The sequence below is a fragment of the Carcharodon carcharias genome, chromosome 20 (assembly GCF_017639515.1).
Source record: "Carcharodon carcharias isolate sCarCar2 chromosome 20, sCarCar2.pri, whole genome shotgun sequence".
NCBI classification, from domain to species: domain Eukaryota; kingdom Metazoa; phylum Chordata; class Chondrichthyes; order Lamniformes; family Lamnidae; genus Carcharodon; species Carcharodon carcharias.
In genome coordinates this window covers 89285642-89309314 of record NC_054486.1, presented here as the reverse complement: position 1 = coordinate 89309314, position 23673 = coordinate 89285642, and the positions used below count along the sequence as shown (strand labels likewise).

Here is a 23673-nt window from a genome sequence, read left to right as displayed (position 1 = left end):
GAAGGCCTTGTTGCTGCCAGAAGTGCTCCCTCTCCAGGGACACCCGACCACAAACGTAGCCGCAGAAGAGGGGCAGACAATCGGGTTGGATGACCCGCTCAATCACCCGCTGCCTGAGCCTGTTAATGGCCAACTTGGCCAGGCCCAGGCACAGGTTCACGAGGAAGTCCTCCTCCCTCCCGGCCCCCATCTGCACCAGGTGCCCATAGATCAAGGGCGTGGGACTGAAGTGCAAACAAAACAGAAGCAAAAGGCTTTTCAAGTAACTAAAAAGGGGGCGCAGTCTGAATAACTTACTTACACGTGGTCCACAAGCCGCAAAAAGTGCAGGCATCTTGGGAGTCAGTGAACTGACACATTCTATGGTTGTATGGGACCTGCTGCATGCAACACCTTCCACCCCAGGGAGGACAATGGGGGGGGGACACCCCCACAGAGGGCCACCCCACTGGGGACCTCCTCTGCTGGATAGTTAAAGTGCCAGTACGGAGACCCCCTCCAAGTGCAGAACAGAACGAAATCTGCCCACACTAGACGGTGGTCCGTGCACAGCACCTGCCGCACAGAAGCCGATGGAACACAGGACACGAACGCCTTGGAAACATAAAGGCGGTCGAGTCTGGACACTCCGACTCCAGGTGACACAAAAGTGAAAATGCTGGATCAGGATGGAGATGTCACCAGACGTCCACCAAGTCAAAGGACCCGACCAGGCTCCGCAACTTACTCACACCTAGCATGCGGTGCTGGGCACCATGACGGTCCCTGGCCGCAAGGGTACAGTTGAAATCCCCCCCTAAGGACGATGCACTCGCTCATGTCAGTGGAGCTGAGATGAGCTCCTCAAAGAACCTTGCTTGCTGCTGCGCGCCCAGGGGAGCGTACACATTCACAAAGTGAAGTGCTGCGCCCCCCAGGCACACAGTCAGGTGCAGCAACCGGCCTGGCACCGGCTCCTTGACCCCCAAGATCTCCGGCTGAAAATGTGGGGCCAACAAGATAGCCACCCCGCCAGAAGTGGAGGCTAAGTGACATGTAGACTCCGCCCCCCCCCACCCCCTGGCCACTGCAGGAGCCATGTAGCTTTGTCTCCCAGAACAGAATGTGTTTCCTGCAGGAAGCACACCGCATACCTCCCATCCCTGAGGAGCGAGAAGTTCTGGAACCTGCGTTGTGCGTCCCTGCTGCCGTGGATGTTGAGGCTAGCTATGGTAGTCTTTATTGCCAGAAGTATGTGATACCATCACCAGGCTAGTGTAAGAAGGAGAGGACTATATTAATCCCTCCTCTTCTTCAGGAGCCCAGCAAGAAATGTGGAGGCCCTCCTCTTGGCGCCCAGGGGCCTTGTGGGCCTCACAGGCAGACCAGAACACAAGAGGAAAAGAATGCCACTGGCCCAGGGCTGACTGGACCCTGTCTTGGCAGCTGCTATTACTCACTAAAAAATCCTGGAGCTCCCATAAAGGAGTGAGAGGAGGGCACCAGGGAATCCACAATCTCACTTGACAAAGACTTTAAATCGTCCCAGGTGCTCACCACCAACATTCCGTCCTCCTCTAGCTGCCAACCCTCTCCCCTGTTCTGAGTCCAGGGGCTGGTTCGGAGCTGCCAGCCTGCTCCTCCTCCACCTCAATCCCACCCCCACCCCCCAAGGGAAGAGGTGTCCTCTATGGTCTCCCTTTCTGGTTCTGGACCACAGGGCAACAGCAGGTCAGAATCCCGCTCCTCCTCGGGCACCAGGTCGCCCGATGAATCCGCAAAAGGCTCCAGACCCAGGATGGAGGCATCTGGCGCTAAAGGTTGGGAGAGAGTGGGAAGGCCTTCTGCACCACTGTTGCCCGATGGCCCAGTGCTTGGGGCCATGAAGGGATTGCTGCAGTCCCCTGGCAGTCCAGATAGCATTTTGGGGCTACAAGGTGGGTCGGGGTGGGGGCACCATCACAGGGGGATACCCTGAGCGACCCCTGAGGGGATTTGCTCAGGGGACTGCAGCAAGGGGATGGGGAACTGGACATCCCCCAGAGGGCAAAGCGAGAACTTACGGGCCACCAGCTTTTCACTGGGGGGAGGGGACACATCCGACCTCATAAGTCGTGAGGTCCTCCCACTCCGAGGGGTGGTGTCTCTTCCGGGGTAGGCTGGGGGCTGGAGGGCACTCCATCTGCGAGGCCCCCATCGCCTCATCTGGCCCCTCTGGACGCTCTGCCCTCTGGGGTTTGGGCAGGTCCACCTTCTTTAATAAGGCCACTGGCTCGGGGTCGCGCACCCAATCATTGCCGGAACCGGGGGCCGCGCATGAACAAGGCTGGGCCCAGCCCATGGCACCGAGACGCACACACGACCCGGGAGCACAGACACATCGCCGGGGCCGCATGGTGTTTTTCTCCCTGAGCCGGTGTCCCTGGGAATCAGGGTTGGTTCAGGGGGATTGGGGGCTGCCTCCAAATGCTGGCACTTCCTCCGCGCCTTCTTCCGGTGCCTGGGCTCTCCCCCCGCCTCGCCAGCAACCGAGGTGACAGTGGATGCCAGCGGTTCCTGCCCTTGCAGAGAGGAAGATGTAGCAGTGGTGGGGGGGAAGGAGCGGTGGTGCCAGCGTGGCCACCTGGGTGGTATTGGCGGCCTTGGAGGCGGGGCAGTTCTTCCTCACGTGCCCCACCCCCTTGCAGGCATGGCACCACACGTCGTCCACCAACCAAAAAATGCGGTAGACAGCCTCGCAAAGATGACATCAAAACCCCCCTCAGTGCACACCTCCCGGGCCAGGCGTACAAACCCCTGGCGCCGGAAGGAGTAGACGTGACAGAGGTGGGCCTCCTTCAGGCCGAGCGGGATTGGCGCCAACCCCAACCTCACCTCCCCTAGATGACAAAGGCGGGGGAGGAGGAGCCCATCGGGGACGAATATGATAATATGAGTCTCTGGGCGGTGGCCTCCAGGGGGATCACCGCCAGGGACGTCCCACCTACCGTGAGCCCCTTATCGAGGGCGAGGTGCATGGCCCGCTCGGCCTTCAAAAAGAACACGACCTTGCCATACACCTTGGAGGCTGCTACTATGGCTAAGGGACCCACAACCCCGGCCAGAGCCTGCACCCATGCCTCAATCGTCAGGGTGGGGTGGGTGTAGCACTTCACCCCGAGCTTGCAGATCAGTAGCCTAAAGGGCAACAGGGCCATAGGGGAAGCAGGAGCCGAAGAGGCCACCGCTCCCGCATAGGTGGCCCAAGTGGGCCCCACCACCGGCAAAGTCATTGACGCTGTCAGGGAGTGCTACACCCACCCCAATGCAAGCAAAATACACACAACTAAAGAGCAAAGGGGAGTGAGAGAAGGGGAGAGCAAGGGGGAGGGGGAAGGGGAGACAGAGGGGACAAAGGCAAGCAGGTGGGGGTTTCTTGATGTGGGGGGGTTCCGATGTTCCACTGCAGGGGGAGGAATCTTCACCTGGGCAGCTAGCACTGCCCAAGCACAGGTCAGGAACAATGGTAAATGTTCATAGATGCAGCTGGCTCTGGGCAGTGCTAGCTAATCCAGGCAAGGGAGGGCAGAGTGGGGTGCAGGGCTTCTTCCCCTCAAAGTTCAGTCTCTCACAGTCCTCCCTGCTCAGATGTTCTATTCCTCCCCCTGCACACAACCAAACAGACAAAAGGCAGATCTTTTGTCCCCCTGGCATCCACCTCTGGCAGCAAAAAGTCCTCCCCTTTCAGCCGGAGTCTGGTCCTCTCTCCTCCAGCTCTCTCCAAACTCCCACTCCCAGGCTCTTCAGGCCTTGCTAGGCCCCACCCTGTAGCAGCAGCACCAGGTTGTAAGAGCCTCCAAAAAGAAGAGAGTCCAACTCCCAAACTCCTTTCTCCTCCCAGTGGGCAGCAGGCTTCTTCCTCCAGGTGAAGGCCAAAAAGAGAATCCCCAATAGCAGCTTTTCCACAAGTAGAAACCACAGGAGCACCAAACAGCAGGCAGCAACACACACTCCCAACTGCAGCTCAGGCAGCAAGTAGCTGCACCTGAGCCCAAACAGGAAGATGGAATGCTTCACAAATTTGCGTGTCATCCTTGCACTGGGGCCATGCTAATCTTCTCCGTATCGTTCCAATTTTAGTATATGTGCTGCTGAAGCGAGATGGAGTTGCACAGCCTGGGCACAGGTGTTAATCGCTTGTACATACTGTTCACGATTGTCAATAAACTCCTAAGAATGTCTCTCTGCCTGCGGCTCCTTGTTCTGTTGAGCAGCATTCGTGTCACTCAGATGTGAAACCTTTCTACACAAGATAAAGCTAGGTGTCTCTTCCTTGTGCAGCCTTCAGACCAAAGTGATAGCCTGGCCCTGGGTACATTACTGATGCCTGCACCTCGACAGTGCTTGCCATTGCTGCCACAATTTAATGGGTAGGCGTTGTACAGTTCCATCATTCTCTCTGAGTGCTCTCAGCACCTTTAAGGTGGGGCTGGCCCCATCTCTTCAGCATCTGTGACCAGTGATGCTGTGCTCCTGAAGGGGGTCAGGTGCTGAAGGGAGACAAAGGATCAGGTGCATTTAAAGTTTCACAGCTTCATCTCCATGATCTGACCTTGATCACAGAGCACAAGCGAGCTGCCCTCGGCCAGACAGGAGTCAGACATTTTCAGAGGCTACGTGAAGATCTAAGGAATGTCTTCACTGCATGTCATCATCATCCTCCTAGAATCGAGTGACTATTAGGGCCTCCATTGCATCTCCATGACAGGATCCTTGTCACAGAGAGTGTGTGCATTGCCATCAGTCAGACTAGAGTCAAACGTTCATAGATGCAACGTGAGGATCTATGGGGTCTCCTCACTGCATGTCATCATCGTCCTCCACAAATCTAACACTTATGAGGGCCTCCCGAGCCGGCCTGCCTTGTCTGGCCAGTGCAATGGCCTCCTCACCTTCACCCCCTTTGACATCCTTCTCATCAGAGACCTCCAGCTCCTCCATCTCCTCCTCAGCCAGCTGCTCTCCTTGTTGCAGCACCAGGTTGTAAAGGCCACAGCAGGCAACAATGATGCATGACACCATCTGTGGACTGTATTGCAGGGCTCCACCAGACCAGTCCAGGCACCAGAACCTCATTTTCAGCATCCCGATGGTCTGCTCCACAAATTGCGAGTTGCATCATGAGCCTCATTATACCTTCGCTCTGCTGCAGTCTGAGGCCACCGCATGGGTGTCATCAGCCACGTGCTCTGCGGGTAGCCCTTGTCCCCAAGGAGCCAACCCTGCAGCCTCTGTGGACCCTCAAAGATGTCAGGGACCCTCGAAGATGTAGGAGCCATGGACCCTCCCAGAAGAGCTGTGTGCAGACATGTTTGTGGCGGTCGCACACCAGCTGCACATTCATGAAATGGAAGCCCTTGCAGTCGACATTGTTGACTGCATGATGCGGCAGAGAACTGAGCACCACGTGAGTGTAGTCGATGGCACCCTACACCTGTGGGAAACCTGAGATCTGGGCAAATCCCACCACTCTTGCATCCTGGCTTTCCTGGTCCTGGACGAAATGCACAAAGTTGTGTGCCTTCATGGTCACAGAATCACACAGTGCAGAAGAGGACCTTCTGCCCATCGAGTCTGCTCTGATGGTGGCATCCAAGACCTCATGGATGCATCTGTGGTTGGACGCTTGCGAGATCCAAAAGAGGTCACCTGTGGAGCCTTGAAAGGAGCCACTGGCATAAAAATTGAGCTCCGAGGTCACTTTCACGACCCACTGGATGCCCTACATGTCTCCGTGGCACCAAATCCTGCAGCAGCTGGGAGATGCGACTGACCAGTTCCCTAGATACACGCAGTCTTCAGCAACACTGGTTCTTGATCATCTGTAGAAATGAAAGGCCCTATCTATAGACCCTGGGTCTAGTTTGGCGCCGACGAGCAGCAGTTTGCTGTGGCTTTTCAGTGGTGTCTTTGGGAGCCCCCGCCCATGGACAATTGCAAACAACGTCCTGAAACCAATTTTTGGCCTTCTCGCCATATTGTCCGCTCATGCCACTGAACATGCCCAATGCCAGCGGGCACAGAAAATTCCACCCCATGTGTCTTTTGAAGGCCAAGCTGATGTTGTTGTACCTTGGTTGTATTGTCCTGAGGCAAACCAAATAGAGAGATTACACTTGTATAATTTCAGGCTTAAATGAATGAACACAATAAAAAACTGCAGAGCACAACAATGTAGAGATTTGCTCTGAACCAATTTTCAGTCAATTGGCAATAATATTGCAGCTCTACAGGTAAGCAACTAGACTATAAAAACCCCAGTGGCATTTGTACAATTTTTTTCGATGGAATCTTGCAAAAATCTGAAAACGCAGCCTAGAATGACTAATGGTCCAGAATCTTGTGTTTATCAATTCTGCTAGTGTTGCGAAGAACAACTGCTCCAAGTCACATCTCTGTATCTACTAAAAAACAGCCGTGCACTTTCCAAATTTTATCAGTAGAAAGGAAGAACACTCGATTCCTTGCTGTCAGTATCAGAATTTTGAAGAACAACAGCAGTTTCTCTGCTGATAAGTTACAGAATATATGGTAAGAAACTTTGTATCGCATTGCAGAGGAGATAATATTCACCTATAGTAAAATGTTATCAAGAAGTGCGATTAAGAGGCTGAGTTATTTGATTCCAGGGAAACATTTTCCTAATGTTTTCCTTTTTCCTTTTTTATTGGATTGGTTTGTTCTATATTTACATTAATAGAAATCATTAATATATTATTTAGGGATAAGGTCATAATAGTGCAGAATTTCCTGTCAATTTGTACCAAGAAAAGACATAATCATAGCTTAACGTTAACTTCAGGTAAAAAAAGATTGAAGAAATTTTAGCCTAAGTGATTTGTGCCTCTTTTTACTCTAGGCTCAAGTCTACTTGATTCTTTGCACCATTTCAGTAAAACCTCTGCCAAAATCCTCACCACTCATTAACATTTTATTGCCCCTTGCAACAGCACAAACTGTAGTTCTAAGTTCTTAGTTTATGCCCATTGTAAACAGGCTGTAAATTTCTAACAGAACTTGAAGTTAGACTTGCGGTGCTTTATGATAATTTGTTTCAGCAATTATTTCTTTATTTATCACCAAAACTTTTTCACATCTCTGAATGCATTGTTATGGCAAGGGAATGATTTGCATTAAATATTGAAACACTTCAACAATTGCAGTTTCTTTAATTGGCTTAAATGGCTTCCTTGTGGGGGGTGGTGGTAGTGTCTAGAACCAGGGGACACATTTTAAATTAGGGGTCTCCCACTTAAGACTGAGGTTAGGAGAATTTTTTTCTACCTGAAGCAGTTAGTCTTAGGAATTCTCGTACCCAGAGAGCAGTGGGTGCTGGGTTATCGGTGTATGAGTTGGATGGATTTTTAATCAGCAAGGGAGTCAAGGGTTATGAGGGACAGACAGGAAAGTCGAGTTGAGGCCACAATCAGTTCAGCTATGATCTTATCAAATGGCAGAGCAGGCTCGAGGGGCCGAATGACCAAATGACCCTAACCCCAACCCTTGCTCCAAATTCTTGTGTTCTTATGTAAGTTGACCTGTTATAGCAAAACTAGGGAAAGGGAACAATTGCACTTCTGTCTTGGAGTCACAGCTGCTAGGAATGCACTGATCAGGAATTTGGCTTTTGCAGTCCCACACTTTTCCATCACAGGGAGCATGCTTTTAAATTCCGCATAGGAAACCTGGCAGGCAAGGCTCAGCTAAATGATAGGCAGCTGAAGACATAGCCACAGATAAGTCATCAAGGTCAGTCTTTTCTGACTGAGAGACACAAAATTGTGGATTCCCAGTGGACTATTTCTGCATTATGAAAAAATATGGGCAGTACATTAATTTGAGAGTACCTCTCAGAGTAATGCTTTTAGGATGAATTATAGAGCAAACACTGTTATTTAATTCAATTCAATGAGACACTCAAATTCTCTTTATTGGAGACATAAGGATTTCTCATAGATTAGAATAATTGTATGGTTTGCAACAATCCCAGGATTTCCTTTTTGGTAAATCCATTCTGTTTTTTGTTAAACCTATTGCAAAGTGCTCATGTTACGTTGTCGCTTGAATTATCCAAATCTTAAACAGTCCATATTTTGTTGATCAAGCAATATTCTTAAGCTTTCCTCTTTATGTTTTTGTTCTCTTTCATCCATACCATTGCAATGTCTTAAGTTTGTCCTTGGTTCTTTTCCCCATAATTTTTTTCCTTACCTTATTAAGAATGTACTTAAATCATACTCCAGTCTGTCCCAGCCTGCCTTTTTTTTTGTTATTGACCCTATTTCAAATTTATAAAGCATTTTGCTTATTCTTTCCAATTTGCTCAATTTTATGTAATTCTCCTGTCAATATTTCCATACAGTACAGCTTTTCTCCAAAGCCTCCTCAGTCTGCCGATTAGGAGATAAGATTGTTTTATTTCCTCAGGATTCAGTAATGAGAATTACCACCTCCCTATCTTCTTGCTACCTCTACATCTCTACAATTTTACATGGGGTGACTCACCCAACTTTGGGCCTTTTGAGGCACTTAAGTGGCTAATTAATGGCCTCATCATGCCACCAGTGATATTTTACTCATGGCTGGGGGAGACCCACGCTATGGAGGAAGCTTTAGTTGCACAGGCTGGGGTCGCATAAGAGCGGGGAGACATCATTTGTGGATCCACTGGACCCATTTGAGGCAGCCCCCTAGAGGTTATTTCCCTCACCCTTTAACTCTCCCTCTAAGTCTCTTGAACATGATCCACACAACCCCTGCCCTCAACAAGAGCCCCAACCCTGGATTTATCGGGCTCTTCAGCATTGTGGGACTGCCTGTAATCCCAGCTAGAGAGATTACAGATCTTCCGACCAATCAGGTTGGCCAGCAGCTTTCTAAAGCAGGACATTCTCCTGCGATAGAGGCAGAAATTTCACCTTAACACAATTAACGCTGCTCCCAGCATTAAACTGCTGTGGGGCAGCAATCGGAATTGAGGGCAGGCTCCCCACTGACATTTTAGTCGGCAGTGGTGGAGACCACGTTCTGTAAAATCCAGCCCAACATTTCAGGTTGAAGCCTTTTCACCCGAATTTTATTTCCTCCAATTCCTGTTTTGTTATCTCTGACACATTTAGGTAAACTGCAGGAATGTTATCTCAGGATGTAAATGCCTTACTTTTACACTTTAAAGGCTTGTTTTATTGGTTTTGCAATGCTTTTACATGCTTGGTCCATCAGAGCTAAGATATTAGCTTATCCTTGCTTTTTTTAACACAGAGACAGAGGCTGATATTTTTCGTGCCAACCGGCATCGGGCATGCTCGTTAGCATGAGCGGGCAATATGGCAATCGGTTTCAAGATGGCGTAAGGATGATGACAACATGCAGTGAGATCACTCCATAAATCCTCACATAGGCTCTGAGAATGTCTGACTCCTGTCCGGTCGAGGACAGTTCGCTTGTGCTCTGTAATCAGGGTCATATCATAGAGGCACAGCCTTGAAACTTTAGGAAGACCTGATCCTTTGTCTAACTTTGGCACCTGAGCCCTTCAGGAGCACAGCATCACTGGTCACAGATGCTGAAGAGATGAGGGCCAGCCTACCTCAAAGGTGCTGAGAGCACACCAAGAGAATGAGAGAACTCTGAGGTGCCTGCCCACGACAGCAATGACAACACCACCGAGGTGCAGGCATCACTAATGTGTCCAGGGAGTGTGAGGCCAGACCATCACTTTGGTCTGAAAGCTGCACAAAGAACAGGGAAGATACCCTGGACTGAGACACTTGCCTTTATCTTATGCAGAAAGGTTTCACATCTGAGTGACATGAACACTGCTCATCAGAACAAGGAGCTGTAGAGAGTTTATTGACAATTGTGAACAGAGTGTAGAAGTGATTAACACCCACTAATTCTTCTTAACTTTCCTAACCCTGTTGCTATGTCTTGGTGCTCCCCGGACATCCACAGCAGAGATGGAGGCAGCCTGCTGACTGCAATGCCCAGTCGGTGATGACCTTGGTGGGCATCCTCTGGAAGGCCAAGACTTGGAGGGCCCTGGCCTACTTTTGAGGTCCGTCTTGTGTGGCAGTGGCACCCTCCTCAGCTTGTGGAGCTCGATTTGCTGAGGTCACAGCAAAGGGGGATTCAGATGGGTCGTACACTCTCGGAGTCACCTGCGTGGATGGCCCCAGGGTGTGACCCTGCTGATCCTGCTCTCTATGGGTCCCCAAGGACCCCAGGCTGACTCCTTGAGGAGAAGGAGTAGTTGGAGTGAGATCGGGCTGACCCACACCCCTCTTGCGTACACACTGTTGGAGGCCAACTATGGCATCAGCGATGGAATTGAGCCCATGCTGCAGTACAGGACTGATGTCCTGGACCAAGGTCTCATGGCAGCCAGCCTCCTACCAGTGTTGACCTCAATGCACCATCACCTCAGCCTGAAGGCGGATGGACTCCTCCATCATGCCCTGCAATCTGAGGAGCACAGCAGACATCCCTTCCTAATGTTTCCGAGCTTGCCTTTGCAACTCCAGCAACTGTGACATGACCGAATCCAGAGGCTCATCATCTGACACGGACTCTGCAGATTTCTGGCCTCCAGAAGTCCTCTGAGTGCCGGACACCTGGGAGGTCTCTGCCATAGTCTGCTGTGGATCAGACAGTGCGATGTTCTCACCAGATTGTGAACCCAAGGCTATTCTAAAGCTAGGTCCAACGGAGATGTGTGTCTCTGTGCTGTTGAAGGGTATGGGTGAACGTTGTGATGGGGCTTCAAGGGGGATGCCTCCAGATTCCTCTTCAGAGACTTATTTGGGGCTTGTTTGGGGGCCCTGGGTCCTGGACTCTATCAGCTGTTTCCCAGATGTGCCCGTGGAAGCAAGGGGAGATAATTAGTGCATGGCAATGGCCTGTGAAACAGGACACATCACTCACAGCTGGAAAAACTCAGCAGGTCTGACAGCATCTGCGGAGAGGAACACAGTTAACGCTTTGAGTCCGAATGACTCTTCATCTTCATCAGATTTCCAGCATCCGCAGTATTTTGCTTTTATCTCACATCACTCACAGCATGGTTGGCTGATGGATGTTGCACTGCTGAATCCTCACTTGGTAGAGCACCGCTGACCTCACCGTCAGCACAGGACCAGTCCAGATCCTCAATGGCCAGCTGGATGGTTCTGTTTTCAAAGTCAGTGAGGACCTTGATTTCAGGCATTCCTCTGCCGGTCTGTGACCTGCCCCTATTGTTGTGTGCCAGCCTGTCCTGCGTGAATAGAGATGAGAGTGTAAGCAGGACGCCTACCAAGCCAGATGATAAATATGCCTGGCCTGTGTGGTTGGTGAGTGGTCCCATGGACAGGATGAGGACAATGAAGGTGTGTGTGAGAGAGTGAATGGTGATGCTCCTTGAATTCCCTGTGAATGTGTGATGGGTTGTCAGTGTGTGAGTCAAGAGTGACAAGAAGAGTGACTTCCCTGGCAGAACGAAGGAGATCATTCATCCTTTTGCGACACTGGGTGGCTGTCCTCTTTAAAAGGGTGTTGGCACTGAACACCGCTGCCACCGCCTCCCAAGCCTGATTGGTCAAGCTGCTGCCCATCCTGTGGCCAGAGTGGGGATAGAGAACATCACGGAGGGCCTTCACAGCACCCAAAAGACGTTCCAGTAACGCATCATTAAACCTGGGGGCTGCAGTCTTTTTGCCTTTCATGGACATCTTTCCTGCAGTAGTCCTGGGCTGGAAGCACTGAGATGTGAGCACACGGCTGGACTCTAACCATGGCGTCCGGGATGCTGAAGCAGCAATGTGATGGCGTGGCAGGCAAATGAAAGCCTGCCCACCATGGAAATGGCATGTATCCCAAGAATGCATAAGTAAGGTGGGTTGGGATGATACAGCGTGAAAACCCACCATCGTGGCCGGCGAGTAAAATATCACATAGTGCAAGTCTGGGACAATTCCACCCAGAATACCACATTGCTCGCAATAGGGACTTATGTTTTTAAGATATTTACTCCAGTTAGTTACATCTGAAACCAAGCTTTATTCTCTTGGTTCTGCAGCGGCACAGAATTTCTAATCTATTTAAGATCAGGCAACATAGTTTTCCAATCAATCATAGTTGGTCTAGAGTTAATGCTGACCACCAGTTTCTCTGCCAGTTCTCTGGATAGAATGCTTTTAAATATGTATTACAGTTGGTTGATGCTGCATGCATGGGGTGAACACTAATAAACCCTTCATTTATCTATCTTAATTAGTGCCTTCTTCTATTCCTTGTGAGAATAATTCCAGCTGTAGTTATTCCATCAATAGTCCACTTGGAGAATATCTCCTCCTCATAAACTGCAAGGAGTAACTTTCTCATGCATACTGAATCGCAATTATCTCAGGTAACACATTATCTCAGGTATTACAATTTTGATAAATAGTATAAAGTGCTAGGTGTTCTGGAAGATTCTTAAGAAATACTAAAAGCTGCTTGGTTATTAATAGCTATAATTGTTTGGGATGTATTCTGTCGCTCGAGATAAAAAATTAAGGGCTTCCTGAGTGTAATTGCGCTCTTGTAGATGTTACAAAATATTAGAATGTTTTACTGCTGACTAATTACCTTAGATTATATGAAATGTAGTGTAGGCCCCTTAGGAGAATGCCTAATGTAGTAGCAGTGACCATTTCACTGAATTTAAGTGAGACTGCTATGGATCTAATCCAGTAATTCTGGAATAAAGGCAAGATCTAACTCTTCCTATTTGACCTCCTTAATGGAAACTTTAATATTATTATCATCATTGGCACTCCTCATGTCAATAATGTTACAATAGTTTCTCCATAGTGTTCATTCTTTGGCCGCAGCTTACCAGCCATATGCTAATGAGGCACGCAATTAAAAAAGCCTGGGCTCCCACCGCCAATGTTGGATGGGTTGCTTATGGTTGGCTGGGTTTAAGTGAGATTTCAGTGTCGGCTATGGGCTCACAGGTGACTTATGAGCACCCTTTCTTAGCATTAACGTCTCTCCCACATTGAGGGTATTGGTTGTTACTGGTACAGCTGGTGGCAAATTGTAAGTTCGAGCAGTTTTCCATTCCTCTTGCCATTCTCTCTCAGTTGTAGTCCTTGTTAATTGGCAGGTCTTGACACCATTTTGGATGATGGATCGCCATTTTGGTCTCGATTGGATACCTGATTCCTGATTCCTATGTGTTGATGTTAATAGCGCAGACATTCGTGGAGGTTTTGAGATTGTCTTTGAAGCATTTCCTTTGGTCCCCGTGGGAATAGACTCCCTGGCTCTAAAGTGTTCTGTGTAGAGCACCTGTCTGGGCAGTCTTGAGTCAGGCACTCTGACAACATGTCCATCTCAGCTGATATGAGATTATTGTGACCTCTATAATTGGCATGTCCATATGGAGGACACTCATGTTTGTCCTTATGTCCTCCCACTTGATTCGCAAGATGCTTCTAAGACAAGGCTGATGATGCTATTCTAGCGGCATAATATGGGGACTATAAATTGTCCATGCTTCAGCAAGAAGCATGGGAAAAACCACAGGCCGATAGACTTTGAGTTTAGTGTCAGGCCTGATATCATGATTCTCAAAAACCCAGGTACTTACTTTACCATAGGCTGAGATAGCACATTGAATTCGGTGGTGGATATCTTGAAAGCTATCTATCCAAAAATATTAATATATAATAGCGTTCAAGTAAGAACTGTTCAAAAGAGTAAGTTTGCTTAGTGGAGTTGATCTTAATTGTAAGCAATTTGTTGCATTAAATAAGTAATTAATCAAATAAAAACCGTAGCATTAATGTACCCATTACCTGCTGAGCAGGTAAGGAGTTTCTTGACACGATGCAGAAGGCATCACAACTGCATAGGGCAGACTAGAAGGCTGGTCTTTCTATGTTCAATTTTTTGCACATTTACATATGCTACACCAGATGTAGCTAACATCGTGTCCATTCAGATTAACCTACTCTTCCAGCCCAAATGAGCAGAGTGTATAATGAGTGGCTGATGCACCATCACTTGCTCCCTGCCTCCTCAGAAGATAAATTTAACCATTGTCTTGCCAGATAACAGGTAACTTGATGATCTGCTTCGTACTGCTTCCTCTTAGAGTTTTTCTTTCCATGCTTAGTCTTCTTCCGTTTATTCTCCACATTTTCACCCTCAGCCTTTTCACTGCTCCCCCTCCATAAATGGGGATTTAAACTCCTAGGCAGAAATCCAAAGGGAGGTCAAGGAGTCTCTGAACTTCCTATCCCAGGAGTCTCTCCAGGAAGTCCCTCCGATATTAATGACTGGGACTCATTAACAGCCTTCCACACACTGCCTGGCACTCCAGTAACTCAAGGTAGATTTTCCCTTGGTGCAGCATGCTGGTAATCACCCAAATGATCATGCCAGCTGGCCATCCAACATTGGTGGTGGGAGCCCGGGCTTTTTAATTGCGTGCCTCATTAGCATATGGCTGGTAAGCTGTGGCCAAAGAATGAACACTATGGAGAAACTGTTGTAACGTTCGCAGCACACAAGTGCCAGGCAATGACCATCTCCAACAAGAGAGAATCTAACAATCGCCCCTCGACATTCAATGGCATTACCATTGCTGAATCCCCCACTAGCAACGTCCTAGGGATTACCATTGACCAGAAACTGAACTGAATCACAAATATAAATACTTACCTACAAGAGAAGGTCAGGGGTTAGGAATCCTGCAGCGAGTAACTCATCTTCTGACTCCCCAAAGCCTGTCCACCATCTATAAGACACAAGTCAGGAGTGTGATGGAATATTCTCCGCTTACCTGGATGAATGCAGCTCCAATAACACTTAAGAAGTTTGATATCATCCAAGACAAAGCAGCCCACTTGATTGGCACCCCATCTACAAACATTCACTCCCTCCACCACCGACGCACTGTGGCAGCAGTGTCTACCATTTACAAGATGCACCTACCAAATCTACGACCAATACCACCTAGAAGGATAAGGGCAGCTCACAGAAGGGAACTTTACCACCTGGAAGTTCCCCCTTCCAAGCCACTCAATCCTGACTTGGAAATATATTGCCGTTCCTTCTCTGTCACTGGGTCAAAATCCTGGAACTTCCTCCTTAACAGCACTGCTAACACCACATTCACTGCAGCAGTTCAAGAAGGCAGCTCACCAGCACCTTCTCAAGAGCAATTAGGGATGGGCAATAAATGCTGACCTAGCCAGTGATGCTCAACTCCCATGAATGAATTTTTAAAATTCTGAATAAACCTGGCCCACTTCGGTGGCTTGAACAATAGTTTAGATGGACTGTGTGTTGCCAAAGTCCTTTATAATACCCTACATTCCTATAACGTCTTTCACATAATGTAGCATGATAAGATACAGAGAGTGCTGTGGACATCGTAAATGAAGAGGAGAAGCCTAAGATATGATAGAAGTTGTGAGGTTTAAAAGGAGCCTTTTATAGTGAGGAAAGAGGTTGCAAAGAGTTTGAGCAATTAAATGCAAAAATAAATTGTTTCTGCTTTCAACCTATTTTCACAGTCATTGTTTATATAGATCTATAGACAGCACAGAAACAGACCATTTGGCCCAACAGATGCATGCTGGTATTTTGCTCCCCGTGAGGCTTTCCCCAACTTTCTTCATCACATTTTATATGAATGACCTGCTATTCCTTTCTTCCTCAGTGTTTATCCAGCTTCCCCTTAAATGTATCTATGCTATTCGCCTCCACTTCTCCTTAGAGTAGTGAGTTCCACATTCTAACCATATTCAAGATAAACAAGTTCATTTGATTTCATTTTGCAATGTACAGAAAGCCACACTGCCTATTAGATGTAGCTTTGTGATTTGTATCACCCATTCTCACTGTGCAAAAGTTCATTTTGAGTCACTGTGCTGTAATATCATGGGTGCAATATTTATTTCTCTGCAAAGTTTAGCAATAAGGCAAAAAATTGAAGCAATAAATATCACTAGAATAAGAAATAATAAGATATTAGGTGGAGTCAGAGTAAGGGGAAATGCAATAACTTCTAAATTAGGTTTATGTAAATGCACTGAGTTTAATAAATAAGTGGTGAACAGCAGGTGCAGATAGCCAAGCGGACGTATGATATTGTGGTGATAACAGAGACCTGGTACAAATGGTGCAGGACTGGGTACTAAATATTCCTAGATACAAGGAAAGACAGGAAAGAAATAAAGAGGGATGACAGTACTGATTAAGAGATATTGCATTGCTGGAAGAGAGAACATTCTCGAAGGGTCAAGAACAGAATCTATTTGGTTAGAGCTAAGAACCAAGAGGTACAATTCCACTGCCAGGTGTGGTAAATAGGCTACTATTTAGTGGGAAGGATGTAGAGGAACAAACTTGCAAGGAAATTACAGAGTGATACAAAAACTTGAATAGTTGCAATTATCCTAATATAGATTGGGGTATAATAGTGTAAAGGACAGAGAGCAGGTAAGAGTTTCTGAAGTGTATTCAGGAGAATTTTCTTGATCTGTATGTTTCTGGCCCAGTGAGGAATGAGGCGTTGCTGGACCTGGTTCTGGGGAATGCGGTAGGCCAGGTAGATCGAGAGTTAGTCAGGGACAGTGATCATAGTACAAAGTTATATTATCAAGTTTAAGCTAGCTATGAAAAAGGTCAAGGAGCAATCCAGGATAAAAATAATTAATTAAGGAGGGTCAACTTCAGTCGGGTGAAAACAAATCTGCTCCAGGTAAATTGGAATCAAAGGTTTTCAGGCAAAACTGTCACAAAACTGTGGGCTGCCTTTAAAAATGAGATAATTTGGGTGCAGTGGAGCTACATATCCTTGAGGGGGTAAGTTAGCCAAACAAAGTCAGAACTCCCTGGCTAATGAAAGATAGAGTAAGGTAAAGTACATAAAGTGTGCATATGGCAGATGTCAAAGTGATAATACAAGTGAGAGCCAGGCTGAATATAGAAACTTAAGAGGGATGGTGAAAAAAGAAATAAGAGAAGCAATGAGAGAGTATGAGAAGAGACTGGCAGTAACATAAAACATAATCCAGTGGTCTTCTGTAGGCAACCCACAGTTAACCAATTTTCTGGTGTACTGCCACTTTCTTTCTTTCAGACATAAGCTGTAGGCTTCATTCCCTCCTTAGATAGCTCCACCACTTCAGAAAGTTGATTTAGTTCCTAAAAGATGTTGTAAGTCAGAAATAACAAAGATAGACTTAATTATATAGCATCTTTCATGACCACAGAATATGTCAAGGTGCTCTACAGCCAATGAAATACTTTTGAAGTGCGGTTGCTATTATCATGTAGGAAACGTGGCAGCCAACTTGTGCACATCAAATCCTACAAACAGCTATGTGATAATTGCCAGATAGCCTGTGTTAATGATGTTGATTATGGGCCAGGATACCAGGGATAACTCCCCTGCTCTTTATTTTTAACTCTTTCACAGGACATGGACATTGCTGGCTAGCCCAGCATTTTTATTGCCCATCCCTAATTGCCTTTAGAAAGGTGGTGATAAGCAGCCTTCTTGAAGTATTGCAGTCCCACAGTGCTGTTAGGAAGGGAGTTCCAGGATTTTGACCCAGAGAGAGTGAAGGAATGGCAAAATAGTTCCAAGTCAGGATGGTAAGTGGCTTGGAGGGGAACTTGCAAGTGGTGGTGTTCCCATGCATCTGCTTCCCTTGTCCTTCTAGGTGGTGGAGGTCACAGGTTTGGAAGGTCCTGTCAAAAGAGCCTCAGCGAGTTGCTACAGTGCATCTTGTAGATGGTATACGCTTGCTGCCACTATGCATCGGTGGTGGAGGAAGTGATAGCCAATTGAAAGTGGTGGATCGGATGCCAATCAAGTGGGCTGCTTTGTCCTGGATGGTGTTGAGTTTCTTGAGTGTTGTTGGAGCTGCACTCATCCAGGCAAGTGGAGAGTATTCCATCACACTCCTGACTTGCGCCTTGTGGATGGTAGACAGTCTTTGGGGAGACAGGAGGTGAGTTACTCTCTGCAGAATTCCCAGCCTTTGACCGGCTCTTGCAGTCACAGTATTTATATGGTTGGTCCAGTTCAGATTCTGGTCAATGGTAATCCCCCCGGATGTTGATAGGGAGGGCTCAGTGATGGTAACACCACTGAATGTCAAGGGAAATTATTTTGAAATAGTGCTATGGGATCTTTTATGTTCACCTGAGGGACAAATGGGGCCTCAGTTTAACAACTTCTTTAAAAGACAGCAAATCTGATATCACAGCAATTCTTCATACTGCACTGGAGTGTCAGCCTTGATTTCCATGCTCAAGTCCTAGAAGGGAACTCAAACCCACAACCTTCTGACCTAGAGGTGAGATGATTCATAGGTTTTGCACATGCTACAGTGGAATAGCTGTCATTTATACTGACCAATTTAGCAGCCTGAGAAGTATGCAAAGATCATTATTATGGTTGTTTTGATCCATTAATTTTGTTTTGTTCCAGTAACAATTCCATTAAGTTATCCACAGCAAACTCATGATGAGCCATCATTTTGAGCTGTGTCTACAAATGCTGATGAGAATAATCAACACTTGACTTGAAAAAAGGGAAAAATGTGGCCCGAAACTCTTTAAATATCTCCAATATTTCTCATTGTGACTATTCAATAACACCTTCCCAAGCTAAGCTAGTAAGTGTAAAAATAAATCATGGAAGTTCAGCTAATGAATATGTTTAAGATGAAAGGAAATTTCATACATTCTGTTGATAGGAGTCTATGCATTACTTCAACTCGAGATTTACCAGATGGTAATCTCAGACCTGTCAGTACAGCCATAATGTTATTGTTGAGAATTAATGTGCAGTTATTTTACTGAACACATCTGCTTACATGACTATTGTAAGAGATAAAATTCAGCCCGGGCAATTTACATGTCACTCCAGGAATATAAAGCCAATTTAATCTCTTCTAGGGAGTGCTAATTATATTTTCTTATAACGGGAACCCAAGTCAACATTTTAAGGAAAGATTTAGTGCTCCTACGGATAGATTTCCAAAATCATTTTCAATTGTCAGTAGCTATTTTATACACAGCTGTTGATAACAGATTCAATTGTCACCCTGCAGCAATTATTAACCTCTCCCATATGTGTGTCCATGTTATGCTGGTCACAGCAATTACACATATATTTCATTCAAATCAGCAATCCGCTTTTGTCGGTAGGATTAGAAAGTATATATTTGTACTCAAAACAGTTTTATGGGCAGGATTTTCGGGTCATCGGGCAAGCATGGTGGGCAGGTCCGGTAGCAGCCGATTGGCCCCCGACAGCAGTTTCACACTGACTGGTCAATTAATGGCCAGCCAGCGTGATAGGTGTGCTGAAAATCTCAGCGCTGTCAGGGTCGGGTCAGGAAGAGGGCGAGCGCTGAAGTCAGCGTGGGTGCAGGGGAGTGCACACTGAAAACTCCCTGAAGGCAGAGAGCCTCAGGGAGCTGAAGAATTTTAAATCCAAAAGAAAACATTTTGAATTTCCAGAAAAATATTTCCACCCATAAGAACCACTCACTTAAACATGTTGATGATAAAAATTGTGCCCAGACATTTTTACTTTTTAAATTAATATTGGAAACCTCATCCCGCCCTTGGATGAGGTTTCCTCAAAAATCCAAAGGCCGCCTGGCCAATTCGCAAATGCACGATGATGTTGGGACGCTCGCCCAAAGTCATCGCACACTATTTTACGACCGATCGGGTCGGGCGTGCGTCCGCCCGTGAGACATAAAATTCTGCCCTATGAATCAGGCTTTCAGTTATCGCTTGAAATAGCATAATTTTTTTATCCATCAGGGATTGCAGCAAATTGATATTACACCCACTACTCATTAAGCTTTTCTGAATCAATATGCTATTGGTGGTCACGTGGTACTTCTGGCTAATAATGCAGTGAATAAAGGTGGTTACTTTTCATGACAGGAAAAGCAACCCAGAAATCTACCTCATCCTGCTCATCCTCTTGTTTGCGCTGCCCAACTTCACTGTTTGCTAACTCTGCGGTACTGCTTCTTATGTTTGGGGATTTTGAAAGGCTGGGCAGCAACTGTTTTGAAAACCTTCTTAGAAGTTTATTATGGTATTAACTCAGTAGCAGGTGGGGTGCTCACCATGCAGGGAGCATGATAAGCGAACCAGTGCACGGTTAATTGTGGGCTCCCAGGGGTGTCCCTCTTTCAAGGGCACTCAGTGCCAGATTTAGGGACCCAGCATCAGGAAAAGGGCACCCACTGAGAGACCCACCTTCCTTCCCCTTCTGCTGACCCTCCTCACCCTATGACTCCCAGTCCGCAACTCCCATCCTGCCATCATTCAACTGTGACCTGGGAGCCCTGATTGGCTAGCAGCTCCTGTTGGGCTGGACTTCCATCCCCAGGCTCCTTGATCCCAGGGAAAGGCTTGCCGCTGGCCTGTCACATGCCTGAGTGGTGCATAAAATGGTGAGACTTCCCAAAAAGAGGGTCTCCCTGGTTCTCCAGGCAGCAGGTGAGCCCCACACATCTCCATAAGATTCCAGCCCTGGGTACACTCTCATGAATCTTTTCTGCAACCTCTCTAATGCCTTCACATCCTTCCTAAAATGTGGTGACCAGAACTGGACACAGTACTGCAGCTGAAGTCAAACCAGTGTTTTATAAAGGTTCACCATATTTCCTTGCTTTTGTACTCTATGCCTCTCTTTATAATGCTCAGGACTTCATACCTTATTAACCACTTTCCCAACTAGTCCTGCCACCTTCAGCAGTTTGTGCACATATACCCCCACCGACCTCTGCTCATGAACCCTCTTTAGAATTGTACCATTTAGTTTATATTGCCTCTCCTTTTTTCTAATTCACTACATGAGGAAATTGTGTGGGAAAATAGAACATTCTACCCAGATGCTGGGAAGAAATGATCTTCAAACATAAAGGGCCTTTTATATTGTGAAGCTGTCACTATCTCCCCCCAAGGAACATTTCCTGGTGCTAGCTCATAGGATTATGTGGAGGATGCATTTAGAAAAATTTGCAATGTAGTGTGTGAAAAATCTTACCATTTTTAATTACAAGCATGATGACAGGAGTCAAATACTCACCTGTTGCTTTGGCTTCTTCTGTTTACAGCACTGAATCCTGTTGACTTTCATATTTCACCTTCAACATCTCACCTTCTTCAGAACCAGAGAAAACATTTCAATTCTGTTGCAGAGTCACGTTCCAAGATAACAATCAAGTAATGCACTGAATAGGTTTTAGATGCTCTATCATGAGTGTGAAGCGAGTGATAGTCCATGGTGCTGGTAAGATTAAGATATGGATTTAGATTACAGCATCAGGAGAGCACATTGTAGAGGGAACATTGATCAAGGCAATAGCTTTGTAATCTCCCAGGAAATTGGGTGAAGTGGGAAAATGTCAATATGGTGTGTTGAATGCCCTTGATAACATGGTGATCCTTACACTAACTGCAGCCAGTGAAGAGATATTTCCAGTTACATTAACCCACTAAGTCCTAAATCTCATTCTGATTGCAGGTAGTATATATTGCAGCTGTCCAAATCTATTTTGCCCCTTACTGATCTGCTTCATTGAAAAATGCATTGAGTGCTGACTCCAGCATCTTTTGCATTGGCAGTAGAATTTATTTGGGGGTAATCATTGAAGGGATTTAAAGCTTAATGTTAATCCTCCCTTTAGGAGTTGATTTTAAATATTGCTTTCAGAATAAACACATTGTTGATTTTCCCAGCTATTTTCTGTAAATTTTCTCCAGGCCCCTCCTATGTTGAAACCATTGACTTCTTGTGCTGTACAGTTTCATATGTGGCTGTCTGCCACTTGTACCTTGCTCAATTGGTTATTATTCTTTGTGAGCCTTGGGAGTGAGTAGGCTCAGAGACCACAGGGGAAACCATAATCAATTCAAATCTTCTCTTCACCTGACATCAGCAAACATGCACTTCAGGGGTAATAATAAGAAGTAGAACTGCTGTCTGATTTCCCTTTCCTATTATTGGAAGACAAAGAATACCTCTACCTCTAAGATTAGCTATTCAGCACATTCCAGGAACTATCCTGGTCTGCATGGTTAAACCTGCACAGCTCAGCTGCTATTTAGGTAAATTCACTGATCATTAGGGGAAACGTATAAACATATGAGCATATGGAAATGCTGAACAGGAGAAAGGCTAGCTGGTCCATCAAGCCTGCTCCATACCTCATGAGATCTAGAGCATCACAAGGAAACATTTCCTAATCCCTCCTCATCCCACCCACAACCCCACAGCCCCACAGCCATGATGTCTCCTGGGAGTGGGAAAACAAGACCAAGAAAGAAGAAACTGGAAAATTCCTCCACCTCTTCAGATGATCAGCATTCCTGGAGATCCCAATGCTTGTGTGTATGGTAATGTGTATGTTAAGGCCCAGACTCACTATAAGGCCCAGATTTTCGTCCACGGGTCAGGCTTGCAGAGTCGAGAGATTTCCCTGCTCAGCAAACGCAACTTTTAAAAGTGTCCGCCTGCAGGTCAGATTTTCAGGCGGTGGGGGTGGGATGGATAGGAGTTGAGGTGGGCTAGTCTGGAATGAATGTGGAGGCTGACAGGTGCAGAGACGGGTGGCCTCCGTGCTCCGGCATTGTGTTCAAATAAATAAAAACAGAAATAAACAAAAAACAGCCCTCAGTCCTCACACCCCTCAGCCCCCACCCACTCCCTATGTCCCATCCATGCCAACACATGCCAACCTGTACCCCTTCTACACACACACCCATGGCCCCTCATACCCCCATACCAACCCATGCCCCCAAACCACGCCCCCATGGCCCCCCATACCCCCATGCCAACCCATGCCCCCAACGCCCCACCCCCGGCCCCTCATACTCCTATGCCAACATGTGCCTCCTACCCAGCCCCTTATACCCCCATGCCACCTTAGTGTCAACTCATGCCAACCCATGCCTCCTATCCACCATCCTTTGCCCTTACATCCTCCATGTCAACTCACCTAGTACCCTTTGACACTTCCTTGACAGCTTTGACAGTGGGGACAGTTCCAATAAGTTTGTGCATAAGAAGCGCATAATCGTGTTCACTTTTAACATTCCCCAAGGGCACCTTACCTCTCGCAAAGAGGTCCTGGGACCCTATCCAAAGGGGTACCTTACTTCGCCAAAGGTCTATCGAAATGGATCCACCAAGCTCAGACTTCCTCTTACCTGTTCTAATCTGCACACTCCAGGTTTCACATTCCTGGCCTTTCAAAATTCCACTTCATTAAGGGACCAGCTGCCTCTGCAAACCCCAGACCAACTCCACTCCCATCCCCGCAAAGATGAGAAATACCAGGCTCGGAGGTGAGACTTCGAAATTTCAGCCATTTCCAGGATTTTTGTCTCTCCGTTAGGCAAAAATCTGGGCCTAAGATTTCTGAGCTGAAGGGGAGGTTTTAACTCCAAAAAACAGCAGGTTTGGATAAGGTGGGAGTTTAAAGCATTAAACATCTGCACCCTGATCCCAAACCACTTCCAATCCACCCTCTTCTAGTTTAAATGGAGGTGGGACAGGGAGTGGGGCTGAGCAACCTGCTTATAATAAATATTCTAATAAGGCAGAAATACAAAAATACCTGGAAAAACTCA

The 23673-nt window shown here is 46.9% G+C and overlaps 1 non-coding gene across 1 annotated transcript; it reads right to left on the bottom strand.

Annotated features, from left to right (window-relative positions):
• Positions 1-4015: 4015 nt before the first annotated feature.
• Positions 4016-4118, bottom strand: LOC121292872. The gene has a single exon (XR_005946363.1). It is a non-coding gene; the product is annotated as a U6 spliceosomal RNA (small nuclear RNA).
• Positions 4119-23673: the final 19555 nt, after the last annotated feature.